Here is a 19,548-nt window from a genome sequence, read left to right on the forward strand (position 1 = left end):
CAAAAATTAAAGACAAAGAAAAATTACTGAAAGCAGCAAGGGAAAAACGACAAATAACATACAAGGGAACTCCAATAAGGTTAACAGCTGATTTCTCAGCATAAACTCTACAAGCCAGAAGGGAATGGCATGATATACTTAAAGTGATGAAAGGGAAGAACTTACAACCAAGATTACTCTACCCAGAAAGGATCTCATTCAGATTCGATGGAGAAATCAAAAGCTTTACAGACAAGCAAAAGCTAAGAGAATTCAGCACCACCAAACCAGCTCCACAACAAATGCTAAAGGAACTTCTCTAAGTGGGAAACACAAGAGAAGGAAAGGACCTACAAACACAAAACAATTAAGAAAATGATAATAGGAACATACGTATCAATAATTACCTTAAACATCAATGGATTAAATGATCCAACCAAAATACACAGGCTTGCTGAATGGATACAAAAACAAGACCCATCTATATGCTGTCTACAAGAGACTCACTTCAGACCTAGGGACACATACAGACTGAAAGTGAGGGGATGGAAAAAGTATTCCATGAAAATGGAAATCAAAAGAAAGCTGGAGTAGCAATACTCATAACAGATAAAATAGACTTTAAAATAAAGAATGTTACAAGAGACAAGGAAGGACAATCCACAATGATCAAGGGATCACTCTAAGAAGAAGATATAACAATTATAAATATATATGCATCCAACAAAGGAGCACCTCAATATATAAGGCAACTGCTAACAGCTAAAAAAGAGGAAATCGACAGTAACACAATAATAGTGGAGGACTTTAAAACCTCACTTACACCAATTGATCATCCAAAATGAAAATAAATAAGAAAACACAAGCTTTAAATGACACAATAGACCAGATAGATTTAGTTGATATTTATTGGACATTGCATCCAAAAACAGCAGATGACACTTTCTTCTCAAGTGAGCATGGAACTTTCTCCAGGATAGACCACATCTTGGGTCACAAATCAAGCCTCAGTAAATTTAAGAAAATTGAAATTATATCAAGCAACTTTTCTGACCACAATGCTGTGAGATTAGAAATGAATTACAGGGGAAAAACAGTAAAAAACACAAACACATGGAGGCTAAACAATACATTACTAAATAACCAAGAGATCACTGAAGAAATCAAAAAGGAAATCAAAAAATACCTAGAGACAAATGACAGTGAAAATACGATGATCCAAAACCTATGGGATACAGCAAAAGCAGTTCTAAGAGGGAAGTTTATAGCAATACAATCCTACCTCAAGAAACAAGAAACATCTCAAATAAACAATCTAAACTTACACCTAAAGGAACTAGAGAAAGAAGAACAAACAAAACTCAAAGTTAGTAGAAGGAAAGAAATCATAAAGGTCAGGGCAGAAATAAGTGAAATAGAAACAAAGAAAACAATAGCAAAGATCAATAAAACTAAAAGCTGGTTCTTGGAGAAGATAAACAGAGTTAATAAAACTTTAGCCAGACTCATCAAGAAAAAGAGGGAAAGGACTCAAACCAATAAAATTAGAAATGAAAAAGAAGTTACAACAGACACCGCAGAAATATAAGAGACTACTGCAAGCAACTCTATGCCAATAAAATTGACAACCTGGAAGAAATGGTCAAATTCTTAGAAAGGTATAACCTTCCAAGACTGAACCAGGAAGAAATAGAAAATATGAACAGACCAATCACAAGTAATGAAATTGAAACTGTGATTAAAAATCTTCCAACAAGGGCTTCCCTGGTGGCGCAGTGGTTGAGAGTCCACCTGCCGATGCAGGGGACGCGGGTTCGTGCCCCGGTCCGGGAGGATCCTGCATGCCACGGAGCGGCTGGGCCCGTGAGCCATGGCTGCTGAGCCTGTGCGTCCGGAGCCTGTGCTCCGCAACGGGAGAGGCCACAGCAGTGAGAGGCCCGCGTACCGCAAAAAAAAAAAAAATCTTCCAACAAACCAAAGTCCAGGACCAGATGGCTTCACAGGTGAATTCTATCAAACATTTAGAGAAGAGCTAACACCCATCCTTCTTAAACTCGTTCAAAAAATGGCAGAGGAAGGAACACTCCCAAACTCATTCTATGAGGCCACCGTCACCCAGATACCAAAACCAGACAAAGATACTATAAAAAAAAAGAAAATTACAGAGCAATATCACTGATGAATATAGACGCAAAAATCCTCAACAAGATCCTAGCAAACAGAATCCAACAACACATTGAAAGGATCATACACCATGATCAAATGGGATTTATCCCAGGGATGCAGGATTCTTCAATATACGTTAGTCAATCAATGTGATAAACCATATTAACAAATTGAAGAATAAAAACCATATGATCATCTCAATAGATGCAGGAAAAGCTTTTGACAAAATTCAACACCATTTTATGATAAAAACTCTCCAGAAAGTGGACATAGAGGGAACCTACCTCAACATAATAAAGGTCATATATGACAAACCCACAGCAAACATCATTCTCAATGGTGAAAAACTGAAACCATTTCCTCTAAGATCAGGAACAGGTCAAGGATGTACACTCTCACCACTATTATTCAACATAGTTTTGGAAGTACTAGCCATGGCAATCAGAGAAGAAAAAGAAAGAAAAGTAATACAAATGGGAAAGGAAGAAGTAAAACTGTCACTGTTTGCAGATGACATGATACTATACTTAGAGAATCCTAAAGATGCCACCAGAAAACTATTAGAGCTAATCAATGAGTTTGATAAAGTTTCAGGATACAAAATTAATGCACAGAAATCTGTTGCATTCCTATTCACTAATGATGAAAAATCTGAAAGTGAAATTAAGGAATCACTCCTATTTACCACTGCAACAAGAAGAGTAAAATACCTAGGAATATACCTACCTAGGGAGACAAACTACCTGTATGCAGAAAACTATAAGACACTGATGAAAGAAATTAAAGATGATACCAACAGATGGAGAGATATACCATGTTGTGGGATTGGAAGAATCAATATTGTGAAAATGACTATACTACCCAAAGCAATCTACCGATTCAGTGCAATCCCTATCAAATTACCAATGGTGTTTTTTAAGGAACTAAAACAAAAAATCTTAAAATTTGTATGGAGACACAAAAGACCCCGAATAGCCAAAGCAGTCTTGAGGGAAAAAACGGGGCTGGAGGAATCAGACACCCTGACTTCAGACTATACCACATAGCTACAGTAATCAAGACAATATGGTACTGGCTCAAAAACAGAAACATAGATCAATGGAATGAGATAGAAAGCCCAGAGATAAACCCATGCACCTATGGTTAACTAATCTATGACAAAGGAGGCAAGGTTATACAATGGAGAAAAGACAGTCTCTTCAATAAGTGGTGCTGGGAAAACTGGACAGCTACAGGTAAAAGAATGAAATTAGAACACTGCCTAACACCATACACAAAAATAAACTCAAAACGGATTCGAGACCTTAATGTAAGACCAGACATTATAAAACTCTTAGAGGAAAACATAGGAAGAACACTCTTTGACATAAATCACAGCAAGATCTTTTTTGATCCACCTCCTAGAGTAATGGAAATAAAAACCAAAATAAACAAATGGGATCTAATGAAACTTCAAAGTTTTTGCCCAGCAAAGGAAACCATAAATAAACAAGGGGAAAAGACAATACTCAGAATTGGAGAAAATATTTGCAAACGAATCAATGGACAAAGGATTAATCTCCAAAGTATATAAACAGCTCATGCAGCTCAATATTAGAAAAACAAACAACCCAATCCATAAATGGGCAGAAGACCTAAATAGACATTTCTCCAAAGAAGACATACAGATGGCCAAGAAGCACATGAAAAGCTGCTCTACATCACTAATTATTAGAGAAATGCAAATCAAAAATACAATGAGGTATCACCTCACACCAGTTAGAATGGGCATCATCAGAAAATCTATAAACAACAAATGCTGGAGAGGGTGTGGAGAAAAGGGAGCCCTCTTGAACTGTTAGTGGGAATGTATATTGATACAACCACTATGGAGAACAGTATGGAGGTTCCTTAAAGAACTAAAAATAGAAGTACCGTATGACCCAGCAATCCCACTACTGGGTATATACCCAGAGAAAACCATAATTCAGAAAGACATATGCACCCCAATGTTCACTGCAGCACTTTTTACAATAGCCAGGTCATGGAAGCAACCTAAATGCCATTGACAGACGAATGTATAAAGAAGATGTGGTATATATATACAATGGAATATTACTCAGCCACAAAAAGGAACGAAATTGGGTCATTTGTAGAGATGTGGATGGATCTAGAGACTGTCATACAGAGTGAAGTAAGTCAGAAAGAGAAAAACAAATATCATATATTAACGCATATATGTGGAACCTAGAAAAATGGTACAGATGAACCGGTTTGCAGGGCAGAAATTGAGACACAGATGTAGAGAACAAATGTATGGACACCAAGGAGGGAAAGCCGCGTGGGGGGGTGGGAGTGGGATGAATTGGGAGATTGGGATTGACATGCATACACTGATGTGTATAAAACTGATGACTAATCAGGATGTGCTGTATAAAAAAAAATTAAATGAAATTAAAAAAAATATATCTTGAAGGGAGTCCACTGGCTTGGATTAGGCTAGGGATCCAAGTAAACACCTTGCAGGCTGCCCTACATATGGGTGTGAGGCCCTGTGTGCAGGTCCACACATTGCCTCTCACTCCTCCTAGATGTTCCCAGTCACCTCCTGCTCTTGCCTTGCCCTTGAGAACTGGTCCACCTTTGCTCTTGGTAGTTCTACCCAGAAGCTGAAGCTTTGCCTTGCATTCCAATTCAGGGCCCACATCCCTGCTACTCTTACATAGGCCAACTGGCTTCAGGCTGTCAATCTCTCTGAACTTGATTCATGGACTTCTGGGGCTGAGCACTTGCTGGAGGCTGCAGCCACCTTGAAACTTAGTTTTTCCTGCCTCCCAGGTGGATCCTGTCAGCCCTCGAATTGGCACAGTTCTCCTTGGGCCAGGCCTACTTTACTAACGGGGCCAATATCAGATTAATTACACTGCCCTCTGATCTGACTTGCTACGAATAAATATTCGATGGGTCCCTGATAAATCCCAAACTATATGATTAGCATCTAACGTGTGACAATGCTTTACTCTACATAAAAACTGTACCATCAGTTATCCGTGTAATGAACTCCCTTGATGAAATTAACAAACTTTAAAAATGTGTTCAGATTACATGGATGTGGTACCTGAGTATTAGTAACAACCTTAACAAATAATCATTTTTCAGTAAATGTAGGGTTACCTACTGTCCAGGTTTATCCAGGACTCTTCCAATTTTAGACTGAAAGTCCTGCAAACTGAGATGGTTGGTCACCCTGGGAAAATGAATCAGCCTCTCTTATTGGTATTGATCTGAAAAATGAGAAAGGACCCAATTATAACTGTATATAAAATTACAACCTGACGATTCTATTTTTAATTACAGCCTCTTCCTGCTCACTTAGCATACTGTAGCTCTACTTCCAGCTACATGGAATCCTTTCCACCTAGACCTCTCTCCCTTTTAAAGGACATTTTCCTTTCCCTACATGACACTTTCTGTTCCTAAGACCATAACTAACACTGCCTTCTAGATTTTAACAGATCATCCTGACCCAGACAGTGAACGTAGTTCCACAGGGAGGTCTTTTATCTAAGGCTAGCAGTTGTCCCGGTTTTCTCATTGTTTTGACTGCTGCATTGCAGAGCCCCATTTCTTCATCCTATAGAGAATGTTTTAAGTGTTTAAACCAGGAAAGAAATAGAAACTCAAATGCTAGGTTAAGCTAAATAAACAGTTTTTTTTTTCTATTTAGCAGTCCTTCTTAATGTCTAAATTTGCTAAATATGCACTGTGAATCTCCAAATAAATTGACTGCATTCAGTGTTTCACAAGCATATTTGATCAAGGATGTCATTTTAATAGCTTGTGGAATTCACGTCTGGCTGTATAAAGTTTGAGAAGTACTAGTATAAGTGGAAAAGCACAGACTTTGCTGCCAAAGAGCTCTAGGTTCAAATCTTAGCTCCAATGATTTTTAGTTGGGTGACTTATTCACTTAACCTATCTGTAAATCCTTTCTTTAATTAAGTTTCCACATTGTTATAAAAAAGGAGGCAGAGGAGGAAGGAGATTTAAAGGCAATTTCTGTTTCCATTTTTGTATACCAGGTACCTACCTGTTGGGGCTCTTGTAAGGATTTATAAGCCTGTGTATGAAAGGCACCTGCCATACTACCTCAAAAGTCCATGGTGTGGGGCTTCCCTGGTGGCACAGTGGTTGAGAGTCCGCTTGCCTATGCAGGGGACACGGGTTCATGCCCCAGTCTGGGAAGATCCCACATGCCGCGGAGCAGATGGGCCTGTGAGCCATGGCCACTAAGCCTGCGCGTCCAGAGCCTGTGCTCTGCAACGGGAGAGGCCACAACAGTGAAAGGCCTGTGTACCGCCAAAAAAAAAAAAAAAAAAAGTCCATGGTGTGGATGTAACATGAATACCTTATTCCAGTGACTGTAGCTTCATGAGAGATTAATGGAACAAAAGCTAAAACAAAGAGCAGAAAGCCAATGTGTGCTATGATTTGAGGGGAGAGTGCATACTAAAATCATCGACCCTCTTGCCTGTCACTTCAGAATTCCTTTCCTTTGAGACTTGACATTTTTATCATCTTAAACTGTTATCAACTCTCCCCTTAGGAAACATTGCTTAAAAGATAAAGGGAGTAAGTACCATATTGTTTTGATTACTGTAGCTTTGTAGTATAGTCTGAAGTCAGGGAGCCTGACTTCTCCAGCTCTGTTTTTCTTTCTCAGGATTGCTTTGGCTATTCAGAGTCTTTTGTGTTTCCATACAAATTAAAAAAAAATTTGTTCTACTTCTGTGAAAAATGCCATTGGTGATTTGAGAGGGATTACATTGAATCTGTAGATTGCCTTGGGTAGTATAGTCATTTTGACAATATTGATTCTTCCAATCCAAGAACATGGTATATCTTTCCATCTGTTTGTGCCATCTTTGATTTCTTTCATTGGCATCTTATTGTTTTCAGAGTACAGGTTTTCTGTCTCCTTAGGTAGGTTTATTCCTAGGTATTTTATTTTTTTGATCTGATGGTAAATGGGATTGTTTCCTTAATTTCTCTTTCCAATCTTTCATTGTCAGTGCATAAGAATGTGAGAGATTTCTGTGTATTAATTTTGTATCCTGTAACTTTACTGAATTCATTGATGAGCTCTGGTAGTTTTATGGAAGCATCTTTAGGATTTTCTATGTATAGTCTACACTGTTGGTGGGAATGTAAAACAGTACAACCACCATGGAGAACAGTATGGAGTTTTCTTTAAAAACTAAAAATAGAACTACCGTATGATCCAGCAACACCACTCCTGGGCATATATACAGGTAAAACCATAATTCTAAAATATATTGGGCAATTGGGATTGATATGTACACACTGATGTGTATAAAATTGATGACTAATAAGAACCTGCTGTATAAAAAATAAATAAAATAAAATTTTAAAAAAAGGGCTTCCCTGGTGGCGCAGTGGTTGAGAGTCCGCCTGCCGATGCGGGGGATGCAGGTTCGTGCCCCAGTCCAGGAGGATCCCACGTGCCACGGAGCGGCTGGGCCTGTGAGCTGTGGCCCCTGGGCCTGCGTGTCCGGAGCCTGTGCTCCACAACGGGAGAGGTCACAACAGTGAGAGGCCTGCATACCGCAAAAAAAAAAAAAAAAAAAAGAAAGAAAGAAAAGACACACGTACCCCAACGTTCATTGCGACACTATTTACAATAACCAAGACAGGGAAGCAACCTAAATGTCCATTGAGAGAGGAATGGATAAAGAAGATGTGGTACATATATACAATGGAATATTATTCAGCCACTAAAAAAAAACAGAAAGAAAGTAATGCCATTTGCAGCAACATGGATGGACCTAGAGATTATCATACTAAGTGAAGGAAGTCAGACAGAGAAAGACAAATACCATATGATATCACTTATATGTGGAATCTAATTTTAAAAAATGATATAAATGAAATTCTTTATAAAACAGAAACAGACTCACAGATTTCAAAAACAAATTTATGTTTACCAAAGGGGAAACGTGGGGTGGGGAGGGGCAGGATAAATTAGGAGCTTGGGATTAAAATACACACACTACTATATTTAAAATAGATAACTAACAAGGACCTACTGTACAGCCAAGGGAACTCTACTCAGTATTTTATAGTAACCTATTTGGGAAGAAAATCTGAAAAAGAATGAATACATGTGTATGTATAACTGAATCACTTTGCTGTATGCCTAAAACTAACACAACATTGTAAATCAACTATATTCCAATAAAATGTTTTTAAAAAGATAATGGGAGAAAAAAATAAATGGATAGAAATAGAAGAGAACCAACGTATGCTCTGTTCCCCCACTTGGAGATCCACAAGGCATATTAGCATAGTAAAGTCCCCTCTTGGGGGATAGGAGAGGCAGAAAGGTCATAAAGAAGGTGGAAAGAAGAGGTCAGAAGGCATTAAAGATACAATTCACACCCTTCAGTCCACAAATAGTAAGAGGTAAGATGGTTGGAGACCTAATTGCTAAATTCCAGAGCCATGTGTTCTATTTGGGAAAAAACTTCCAAATCTATACTCAGTCTCATTTCACAGACTAGATGTGTTTCAGAAAAACCGAGATTCATACAAGTTTATTAAGCACATTTTCCCACAGGCTTCCATTATAAGAGCAGAGATACATTTCCTGGCAGAAGGACTAGACCAACATACAGTATATCATTATGTTATGATGAAAAGAACCCCAAATTTTTTCTGCTGTGCTGTGCAAGGAATGACATTTCCCTTCATGAGGTTTCAGTTTTCTCTTGAAAACAGGGATAATAATAATAATAATATTACCCTTTCCCAGGGTGATTATGGGGGTCAAATTAAACAAGTTATGTGAAAAGCCCTGTAGACGGTTACCATCCTGAGGACAGGAGCCATGTCTGTCTTGCTCGTCATAGTATTTCCAGCACGGTCTCAGGGGGTGGCAGGTACATGGCTGGCAACCAGTATATTGATGTTGAATGAGTAAATTACTAGTTTATAAACTCAAAAGCCCTGAGCAAATTCTTGTTTGATGTTTGTTCATTGCTTTATATATCTTAGGAGTATTTCATTACAGTGTTCTAAGACTGATTTCACTGCATTTACTGTCAAGTCCATTTTATGCAAGAAACAGCATTTTCAGATCAAAATAGTAGGAATGATGTCATCTCTGAATATAAGCAGTCCTTCCCAAGGAAGAGCCATTGGCATCCTTAACCTGTCCCCAAATAATAATATTATTAGCATTTATTGAGCACTTACTGTTCTATACGCTTGCACGTAATAACAACAAATCTTCATAAGTACCTTTGCTACAGCTAGTTTTATTACAGCCATTACACAGATGAGAAAACTGAGGTGCAGAAAGGATATGTAACATCCAGAAGGTCATAGAGCCAGAATTCAAGCCAGTCTGATTGGCTCCACGGCCCTCACCCTTAACCATGGTGCCCTGTTGCCTCTCATAGTTCCTGGCATTGTCTTTATTTTTCACTAGAGAAAAGTTCATCATGAACCAGCACTGGTCTGAAGCCTGGAGAGCTGATTTATTTTACTTGAGGGTTCTTTTTGCCATAGCTATCCTTCCCTCTGAAGTCCCAGATGCCAGGAATTTCATCCACAACTTGGGATAAAAATGATGACTAGTTCTGATCAGAAGAAAATAATGTGGAAAAAGAAAAAATAAACACTGGCGGGCTTCCGTTTGTAAAAATAGAAGAAAATCAGAAATACATACCAAGTGGGAGTTAAATCTATTCTATTAAAGGGGGAAATGTATGAGGAGCAACTCCTGAAGTTAAAAAGAGTTAAATCAGTGGACTCGGGTACCAGTTACTGAGTTGTGGTGGACAGCTCAGCAAATGTTACCTTTTTTAATCCACTAGAGGGAACTGAGCCAAGACCATGGGTGGAGCCGCACCAAATGGAACCAAGGGTATAAATGAGGCTGAACCCCGCATACATGGGGCCCTGCCTCCAAGTTCATGAACCAGTTAGGGCGGAGGTGGGTGTCATTAGTGAAGAGCAGTGAGCGGTTCGGAAGCAGACATTTCTGCTCTGCCGGCTGGGTCCCTGCCAGGCTCTGCTCGTAGCAGCAGACTGCAGGGCTGAAGGAGGAGAAGGGAACTTATCTCTCTGTCTGCTGTCTGGGCATCCTGGCTGCTTCCTACTCCTTTGAGGGTCTGCCCAGCGATGTCTTTTTATTTTCATCCACAGCAGTTGCAGTGACAATTGGTTGCGGTTTTCAGATTCCACTCCACCCCCAGCTTCCCAGGACCACTTTACCACCCCCTTTCAGAATTACCCCACCAGCCAGTCAGTGCCCCCTCCTCAGAGGACTGCCTCTACTGGGCAGGGCCCCTCCTCCGAGCTTTTAAGTTCTGATAACTCCAACTCCCATCTTTGTTCCTACGGCTGCCACCTGCAGTTACCTCTGGCTTCCTTCCCCTTTGCATTTTCAGTCCTCCAATAACCATCTGGTCAATTTCTTCATGAAAATGCCTGGTGTGGTTTCTGATTTCCTAGCTGGACCTTGGTAGAACAGTACCCACGTCCATCTGTTTCTTTGATACGTACTCTTCTTACCCCTCACCTGTCACTTGGTATTCGCAGATTTGCATTACTGTTGAGGGCTTCTTTGTTTTTATTTTTGTTAATGTATGTGTTATGACTTATCACTTCAATAAAAAACTGCTGGAAGCACAGAAAACATTTACAGGGTTTGGATTCAGAAAGATGTAGATTTAAGATCTGGTTTTTCCATCTCACAAAATAAGTGATGTTGAGCAAATTATTCCACAATTCCGTATGCCACTTTCTCATCTATAAAATGGTAACAACAATGCCTGCCTCCTATTGATGTTGAGAGGATATGAGTAGTGTGTGTGTGTATATATATATATACACACACGTATATATGGTGACTTAATCAAGGCACTCAGCAAAGGGCTTTTTATTTTTTGGGTGTCTGTGCATGATTACCTAGGACACTGGCTTGTACATGGTAGGCACTAGTATATACCTGGTGGTGATGATGATGATTTAAGGTGTGTGTGTGTGTGTGTGTGTGTGTGTGTGTGTGTCTGTAGCATGGCATCTGACACTGCCTTGTACACAGCAGCTCTCAATGAATATATGTGGGTGATGACAAATGATGTAAGATTGGACTATTTGATTAATAGCCCATTACACGTTACAATCTATTTGTTATGCGTTATTTACTAAAAAATAGACTGCTGCTCTGTCTGCAAAGAATTCCAGAGTGTGCTATTTGACCGAAGGTCTGTCTTACCCCGTGGGTACATTATACATTGACCACGTATTAGTTCAGTGTGTTTGACACAAAAGGTCTGTTACCTGTTCAAGTGCTCCTTCTATTAGGAAAGAAATGAAACTCTTTCTGGATGATCTTCCTTGAGGCAAGAAAAAGTCTGTGACTTTCATGACGGACTCTTACTTTCAATGAAAATGGCAAATGGGCACCACCAACAGTTCACAGGAACCCAGAACAGCCCTGAGGACAGCGCACCACGTTATTTGCTAGTAGCACAGCAGAATGAGAATTCCTGCAGCACCTCTGATTGTCCTTGAAGAGCCCAAGAACAGAGCTGCATGTTCAATCATGGGGAAGGGATAATAGAGACCCGAGCACCCGGTGAGGCAGCACCATGGAACTCCAGCAGGCTCTGCTGAACTCCGGGTAGTGTAAAAATGTCATATCATCCCTGTAGCCCTCTTGCCTTAGATAAGGTCCATCACACATGAAAAATAAAAGTTCGAATCCTCGGGGGTTTTGAGGCGAGCTTTCTTGCCTGTTTTCAGTTAGTCTTTAGAATATATTTATATTGAGCAACACCAAGAATAAATATCCAACATATTTATTTATATATATGTTTATTTATCCAACATTCATATCTATATACACTAAACTCATTAAGAGAGATTGGACAACCAGGGCTTCCTGGCTGTTACTGAAGGGAAGATATGCCGTCAAAATGGGCTAGATCAGGCAAGCAACATTCATTTGTGATATCTGAAAATAAGTAATGACTCAGGAAGTTAACTCTGCTGGTGTCAAAATTCTGCCCTCCTGGCTGGTCAGGTCAATCTGGGACATGTGCCTCGAGCACAGTGGTTCTTAAGCTTTAGTGCCCATCAGGGGGCTTGGCTAGACACAGGTTGCAGGGCCCCACTCTCAGGTGGAGCCAATAAGATTGATTGGTTGATTGATTTAAAAGAATTTGCTCATGTGGTCATGGAGGCTGAGAAGTCCCAAGATCTGCAGTAAGCAAGCTGGAAACCCAGGAGAGCTGACAGTGTGAGCTCTAGTCCAAAGGCTAGCATAGTTCGAAAAGATACATGCACCCCGATGTTCACTGCAACACCATTTACAGTAACCAAGATATGGAAGCAACCTGAATGTCCGTCGAGAGAGGAATGGATAAAGAAGATGTGATACACACATATAATGGAATATTACTCAGCCATAAAAAAAGAATGAAATAATGCCATTGTAGCAACATGGATGGACCCAGAGATTTGAGTGAAGTAAGTCAGATAGAGAAGGACAAATATCATTTGATATCGCTTATATGTGGACTCTAAAAAAAATGGTACAAATGAACTTATTTACAAAACAGAAATAGGAGTCACAGAGGTAGAAAACAATCTTATGGTTACCAGGGGAGAAAAGGCGAGAGCGATAAATTGGGAGATTGGGATTGACATATACATACCACTATATATAAAATAGATAACTAATAAGGACCTACTGTATATAGCACAGGGAACTCTACTCAATACTCTGTAACGACCTATATGGGAAAAGAATCTAAAAAAGAGTGGATATATGTATAACTGACTAACTTCGCTGTACAGCAGAAACAAACACAACGTTGTAAATCAACCATACTCCAATAAAAATTTGAAAATTAAAAAATTAAAAGGTTAAAAAAAAAAACAACCAAAGGCCAGCAGACTTGAGAACCAAGTAGAGCCAATTTTTAAGTTTAAGTCCAAATGCAGGAGAAGACCGATACCCCAGCTCACGTACGTCACGTACGTCCCCTCTTACTCAGCCATTTTGTTCTATCCAAGTCTTCAATTGACGGATTGAGGCCCACCCACATTGGGGAGGGCAATCTGCTTTACTCAGTCCATCAATTCAAATGTTAATCTCATCCAGAGACACCCTCACAGACACATCCAGAATAATGTTTGGCCAAACATCTAGGTGTCCGATGGCCCAGTCAAGTTAACACATGAAATTAAACATCACAACAAGGAATGCTGCTGCTGGGCCAGGGTCTACACTCTAAGAACCACTGCTATAGCATAAACTGAGTCAGGAGTTGAAACCCAGCTCTGGCTTTATCCTTATCACAGAGCCTGGAACATTTGCAGGTGCTTAATAAAACGTATATTGAGTGAGTGAGGAGTGAGGAGTGAGTTTGTAATAGAAGGAAGGAAGGGATGGATGGAGGGAGGGAGCAACGATCTCTCTGTATAAAGAAACTCCAGTGGACATCAAGTGATCAGGATTCTTGTCTGACTGGACCTCACTTCTCAGCTCTAGGGTTTGGCCCAGATCCTCTCAGGTCTCTCAGGCTCCATATTTCTAGGTTCATTTCTAGTTCAAAGTGGCAGTAATGCTTACAGGTTGTTTAAAACAAATAATTCACTCAAACAATAGCAGTGAGCATTTACTGCAAGCTGGTTATGTGCCAGGTTCTGTACTAAAAACCTTATAGCATTATCTCATTGAACCCTCACAATAACTCCATTATTCCTATTTTGCAGATGAATAAACTGAAATCATGCACTGAGGAGGTGGCTGAGCTGGGATTCCAATCCCAGTTCCTTTGGCTCCAAAACCTTACACTACACTGTACCACAAACATTTGTGACATCCAATATAGGCAAGTCATCACACTATGGGGAAAACCTCAAGGCTAGTGATAACTAGGATTTTATTAAAAAAAAAAATACCTAAAGAAATTTGGAAGAGAGGATTGGTCAAAATGTTACTACAGTAGAATGTATCATTAAAGACTAAGGCACTATGTATAGAGGTTTTAAAAGAGTATTGAATTTGGGATTAGACTATCTGGGCTTGAATCCCATTTTCGTCACTTACAGGATGTATTAGCTTGGCCAAGTTACCTAACCTTCATGCCTCATTTTCCCCATCCATAAATACTTACCTCATAAAGGTGTTTACAACCTTACAGGATTAAATGAGTTAATATATGTAAAGCATTGACAGTGCTATTCACAGGGCAGTTAGTATACGAGTGTTCATCAGTATTATTGTTATCACATCCCCAGCACCTAGCTCCATGCCTGACATGTGGAAGACTATATAAGTATAGAGTGAATTCCGAGAAGTCATGTTCTCTGGAGACTGTAGCAGTTATCCATATAGCGATGATACTTAACTATATAACTGACCTTCTGGAAACTCAGCCTCTAGACAGCTTCTTCCTTTCCTCAAGGCACTAATTTTTTTTTTTTTTTTTTTTTGCAGTACGCGGGCCTCTCACTGTTGTGGCCTCTCCCGTTGCGGAGCACAGGCTCCGGACGCGCAGGCTCAGCGGCCATGGCTCACGGGCCCAGCCGCTCCGCGGCATGTGGGATCCTCCCGGACCGGGGCACGAACTTGTGTCCCCTGCATCGGCAGGCGGACTCGCAACCACTGCGCCACCAGGGAAGCCCAAGGCGCTAACTTTAATAACAGTTATTACGACCTCTCAAAGTGCCTGCCTATTGCTGGCTCACTGATATTATATTAATATGGCTTCAATGTGCTGCATAAATACAGAGTAAGAAAATAGACAAAACCCTGAAATTCACCTTAAATACCCGAAAATTTTCAGTTCTCACAGCTGACAATGATTGAGACTTTAAGAGATCTTTAAAAAAAATTTAACCAAGGACTTTTGAATTTGCCTTTTAATTAATACCCTGTGTAAAATTCACAGGCGATGACCTCTTGTTTTGCTTATCAGACCAACTGAATAAAAATCTCTGAAAATTCAAAACTTGACCCATACTTTCTTTAAAAAATGGAATGTGGCTGAAGAATTCAGAGCAGAGCATAGTGAGAGCTGTGCTTTGTTCTCTGACATTTAAAAGTACACCTGAGCTCTTTAGCACAGGGATACTGAATATTCAACAACACTGAAATTTCCAGTACCGCTGCCTGCTTCAGCACTTTAATTCCTAGGATATGCCAGGTTGCACATTAGCATTTAAATAGACAGCCCTGTCCTGCAGAAACCTAAGATTTATGTCCCACTGTAACCGGCTTCAGCTCGTGCAGGGGCTGTGGAGTTTCTTTGCCTCCTCTGACGTTCCAACTTCTCTTTCAACTTGTGCCTTTGTGGATTCAGGATGATCAGTTATCTGCAAGATTTATAACCAACAGCTTTGATGTTGAACAGATGTATGGTGTCAACATTCTGCAATTCAAGAAAATACTCTCTCTTCTTTAGGATGTAATATTGTGCTTTTCTCTCTGCTGACGGCTCACTTTGATATAATGAAACAAACTTCAGTTCCCTGGGTTTTTCTTAGAGAGGAAAAATTTAAATCAGTCTTCATTCCAAGTTGGAACTTAATTTGGTATAATATCCCTAACTTCACTAAACCACCAGGCTAGGTCAAAAGGGCTCACTCTTCATACACCTAAAATCCACAACCGCTTTTATGTCACAGCAGCAAATCCACAAAGTTCTAACTACCAGAGTGTTTTTATTTGGATGTGATTACCCACCTACTGAAACTCAGACTTACTACAGAACTTAAATCACATGTTTCTCTAAGGGCCATTCTATCCTTTGACCTCGAGCGTGATAAAGGTAGGTCTTATCAATATTCCCGGACAAACTTTTATACTGCCTTGTCAGTATAACAATGGACACAGGTCATAAAGCTGGGGGGTTGTGTCAGACACGTGTGCAATCGTACCATTTTGCACTAAACATCTCACTAATGAGCATTTTCATGGCAGCACCTAGGGCTGAGCTGTTCCGTATAGTAGCCACTTGTCACATGTGGCTACTTATATTTAAGGTAATTGAATTAAAAATTCAGTTCCTCAGTTGCACTGTCCACATTTCTGGTGCTCAATAGCCACATAAGCTATTGAGTTGGATAGTGTAGCTGTAGAATATTTCCATCATTGGAGAAACTTCTGCTGGACAGCACTTGATCTAGAGTCTTAGGATTTAAAGAACCTCAGAAAGGGTGACCAACCATCCTGGTTTCCCCAGAATTTAGAGATCCCTGGGTTTGGGGACTTTCAGTGTTAAAATTGGGTTAGTCCCCGGAAAATTGAGACAGCTCATCACCCTAAGAAGTCATCTAGTCCAACCATATATCTAATGCACATATTTCTTCTGCAGCATTCTTGACTTTGGACATTTCTAAGCCTGCCAGCTAAGTGATGTTAATAACTGATGTGGCTGAAGCACGCGGTATTTGGAGAAGAGTAGATCAAGCTAAAATAAATGAGAACTCAGTTTCCGATTTTCTCCAAGAGGTAGGAAGTTCAGAGGAGCAAGGTAGATCGTTTAAGTAACCACAGCGAAATGGTCCCACCCACTGAAAAGAAGCCCATTTCATAAGTAGCCTATAAGATCAGCAACAAGTCTAGCGTCAAAGGCACTTGTCAGAAACGGCTGGGATATTTACTGGTAAACCAGAGTCATATTAACAGGCAGGATTCCGCTGAATTATTTTTTTCCCGCAAAAACAAACAAACATATATTTTGATGTCACTGAGTTTAAGAACTGAATGAAGCCACAGAGATCTTCCAGTCCAACTTCAACTTTTCAGAAGAGAGACCTGATGCCCAAAGTGCCTAAATAGAGGAGAAAACCTCTATCGCTTTTCCAAAAGGCAAGAGCAAAAGCACAGACTAGTCTAAATTCCTGCAAAGGAAATTAACGGCGTCTTAACTGAGCATTACATTTTTACTACTTCTCTATGATTTTTTTTTGTTTAGTATTGTTAAAAACTGTTTACTTGATGTTATTTTATATTTGAAGTAGCTTCCTACTGAGAAAATTTTTAGCAAACACAGTCTTAGTAAATATTGTGTGACAAGCATTCAGAATTGACAGCATATACGGATAGGAAATTGTTTAATGTCATCAGATGGCAGAAGGAATGTAGAACTATTCCCATCTTATTTTGCTTTGTCTTCTGCAGCCTGGATAGTAATCCAACATTGTAATGGGAAACTGAAGCCCAAGTGAGGCAAGGAAATTGGAAGAGAAATTTAGGTCTCCTTAAACCTGGTAAAAATCCAGGCTCCAGACAGAGACAGACCTAGAGTTTCAAAGCTGATTCCGAAACTGTGTGACCCTGGGTAAGTATTTTACCTCTCCATTCCTCAGCAAGGTCATCTATAAAATGGGGATTATAACAAACACCATCCCATAGTTTAGATAATAGCCCATAGTTAGTGATATGTATAAAGTTCTTAGAACAATGCCTGACCTAATTATTATAATGATTATCACTAAATTACAAAAATGATTTCACGTCTCCAGATCCAGATGAATTATACACCAGGGTAGTGAACAACATGCAGAAATATTTGTTGAATGATGAATACACAAAATACAACAAAGCCTGGTAACTGTAGCTTATGACTATTGCCTTGATCAACGACATAAAACACCTGCACTCAGACACTTGCTAAAGCAATGTTTCACAAATGTCAGTCATCTGCTTGCCATCTGTATTAGTTTCCTATTTCTGCTGTCATAAACTATCATAGACTTAATGGCTAAAAACAAGAGGAATTTATTCTCTTACAGTTTGGGAGATCAGAAGTCTAAAGTGAGTCTTATGGGATTAAAATTAGGGTGTTGGCTACAGTGGTTCCTCCTTGCAGTTCCAGGGGAGAATTCACTCGTCTTTTTCAGTTTCTAGAGGCCACTTGTGTTCCTTGGCTAGTGGCCCTTTCCTCACATCACTCTAACCTTTGGCTTCCCTTATCACACCTACTCCTTTGTCTTTGACCCTCCTGCCTCTCTTTTATTTTATTTTATTTTTTTGCGGTACGCGGGCCCCTCACTGCTGTGGCCTCTCCCGTTGCGGAGCACAGGCTCCGGACGCGCAGGCTCAGCGGCCATGGCTCACGGGCCCAGCCGCTGCACAGCATGTGTGACCTTCCCGGACCGGGCCACGAACCCGTGTGCCCTGCATCGGCAGGCAGACCCTCAACCACTGCGCCACCAGGGAAGCCCCCTCCTGCCTCTCTTTTAGAAGAATCCTTGTGATTACAACAATGCGCCCACCCAGATACTCCAGTAAAATCTCCCATCTCAAAATCCTTAACTTCATCATGTCTGCAAAGTCCCTTTTACCATATATGGTAACGTCCACAGATTCTGGGATTAGTATGTGGCTATTTGGTGGGGGGTGAGGGTGGGGATTATCCAGCCTAAAACATCATCGTTACCATTTGATTTTGGCCATGTGTGCCAACATACTATTTTTTTAAAAATTTTATTTTATTTTTCTTATACAGCAGGTTCTTGTTAGTTATCAATTTTATACACATCAGTGTATACATGTCAATCCCAATCTCCCAATTCATCACACCACCACCATCCCCACCCCTTGCTGTCCCGTGGTGTCCATACGTTTGTTCTCTACATCTGTGTCTCAATTTCTGCCCTGCAAACCGGTTCATCTGTACCATTTCCTAGGTTCCACATATATGCGTTAATATACAATATTAGTTTTTCTCTTTCTGACTTACTTCCCTCTGTATGACAGTCTCTAGATCCATCCACGTCTCAACAAATGACCCAATTTCGTGCCTTCTTATGGAAGAGTAATATTCCATTGTATATATGTACCACATCTTCTTTATACGTTCGTCTGTCAATGCGCATTTAGGTTGCTTCCATGACCTGGCTATTGTAAGTAGTGCCGCAATGAACATGGGGGTGCATGTGTCTTTTTGAATTATGCTTTTCTCTGGGTATATGCCCAGTAGTGGGATTGCTGGATCATGTGGTAATTCTATTTTTAGTATTTTAAGGAACCTCCATACTGTTCTCCATAGGGACTGTATCAATTTACATTCCCACTAACAGTGCAAGAGGGTTCCCTTTTCTCCACACCCTCTCCAGCATTTGTTCTTTGTAGATTTTCTGATGATGCCCATTCTAACGGGGGTGAGGTGATACTATGATCTATCCTGGAGAATGTCCCATGTGCACTTGAGAAGAAAGTGTCATCTGCTGTTTGTGGATGGAATGTCCTATAAATATCAATTAAATCTACCTGGTCTATTATGTCACTTAAAGCTTGTGTTTCCTTATTAATTTTCTGTTTGGATGATCTGTCCATTGGTGTTAGTGAGGTGTTAACATCCCCCACTATTATTG

General features: G+C 40.1%; 1 protein-coding gene across 8 annotated transcripts in view; it reads right to left on the reverse strand.

The window, feature by feature from the left end:
* The window catches only part of LMNTD1 (lamin tail domain containing 1), a 465,704-nt gene that overhangs the window by 162,041 nt on the left and 284,115 nt on the right, over positions 1 to 19,548 (reverse strand). The window contains exon 1 of one of the 8 annotated variants that reach the window (XM_029206162.1): positions 5,303 to 5,399. The exons of the other annotated variants lie outside the window; for them this stretch is intronic. The gene's annotated coding sequence lies outside the window, so the exon portion shown is untranslated. Of the gene's footprint in view, positions 1 to 5,302; positions 5,400 to 19,548 lie in introns of those variants that run through there. 8 annotated transcript variants of the gene reach the window in all.

Source organism: Monodon monoceros, unplaced genomic scaffold, assembly GCF_005190385.1.
Source record: "Monodon monoceros isolate NGI ecotype Baffin Bay Population unplaced genomic scaffold, NGI_Narwhal_1 Super_Scaffold_6, whole genome shotgun sequence".
Taxonomy (NCBI): Eukaryota; Metazoa; Chordata; class Mammalia; order Artiodactyla; family Monodontidae; genus Monodon; species Monodon monoceros.